Raw genomic sequence first — 1,488 nt, 5'->3', positions numbered from 1 at the left:
AGTAGGGTTTACATTTGGGATTAATAGTAAACTCCTTAGGCCTTACTGACAGAAGCACGCAGTTGCCCAAATAAACAATCTTCCCATCAGGACGCAGGGACCAAACTTTGTCTTCCTAGCAAGGAGCATTTCCCAACTCTGAAGTCATTTGTAATGTGCTGGGAAGACGGTTTCAAAAAAAAAAAAAAAAAGATATCTTAGATACCATAAAAGGAAAACAATTCTCCCTTTTGAAGTAATAAATACCATTTGTAGCAGAACTCCTTCAGTGTGCATTTCTGAATTATTTCCTGATAATGCTAGGCTTATAGAAGCTGGTGGTGCCCACTGCCTAGTAAGGAAGACTCTCACAGAACAATGTGGGTGTGGGCTTCACTGCGCTCTGAATGTTACACATTCTTCTTGGTACATAAAACCAAGAATGCTTTCCACTGATTGGGTGACTGTAGGCTTTGTGGGGTTGGAAGGGCCCTCAGACAGTGGATTGTTCCACACTGTCTCCCAGCGGCCTCTGTTGCCTTGTCCTCTCCAATGAAAACCACAGGAAAAGCCAACACCTCTCCACAGTGCTTTTTGAGTAAAAATGTGAACACATTAAGACACAGACGCCATGTTGTTTTACTACGTCTCAAGTCTTCCAGGAAAACTTCCCACAGACAGGCAACCACACTACAGCCTTTTGAAAATGCTATTCCATGCAGGGAACTGTCTCACCTGGTATTTCCTCTGTCTCTGCTTCTCTTTCCTAAGCCTGGGGGTTGTGGACTGAAACCTGCCACTTCTGCTTGTCACCTAGGGAACGACTTCCTGGCACTAATAATGGTCAGATGCTGTGCTAACAGCTCACCTCAGCTCATCTTCAAACACCCCTTCCCCCACAGTCTTTAGATTGTGTCTCCCTGTCCCCCATTTTGTACCAAGAAAAATACGACTTAAACGGTAAAGAACTCTGAGGTCACCCTGTAAGTAAATGACAGCTCCAGGGTCAAATCATTTGTACAAGAGAAGGTAGAGGATAGGTTGCAGTTTTCTCTCCTTTTGCTCCTTAAAGTGCGGGTTGTAATACTTACCTTTCACTTTGGTTCAGCAGGATAAATGATCGTGTCTGTGAATGTTTCCAAAACTGTCTGGTGCTCCATAGGAAATCAGACCACATCGGGGGAAGACAGGCAAGGACAGACACCTCACAGAGGGAAGCTTGATATGACTAATAACCAACAGTTGGAAATAATTTGGAAGTGTAAAGGGACTCAGTCTATTCAAGACTTTAAAACCTAAAGAGAGGGAATGGTGGAAAGGTCTTAAATGCTTTAACAAAGGTCACTGTTCTCTTCTGATTTTAAAAGTAAAAAGTACTCATGAGTATTTTGTAGGAGAAGGGAAACCAGGAAGGTAAAAAGATAAAAATAAAATCATCCCACCTCCCCTAGACTATGACCTACAATGTTTCTTTGTATTACCTAATTTTGATTCTATGTATCATAAAAT

This window comes from Rattus rattus, chromosome 3 (genome assembly GCF_011064425.1).
Source record: "Rattus rattus isolate New Zealand chromosome 3, Rrattus_CSIRO_v1, whole genome shotgun sequence".
In the NCBI taxonomy this organism is placed as follows: Eukaryota; Metazoa; Chordata; class Mammalia; order Rodentia; family Muridae; genus Rattus; species Rattus rattus.
The sequence above is the reverse complement of the archived record's forward strand: the minus strand, read 5'-3'. Positions refer to the sequence as shown.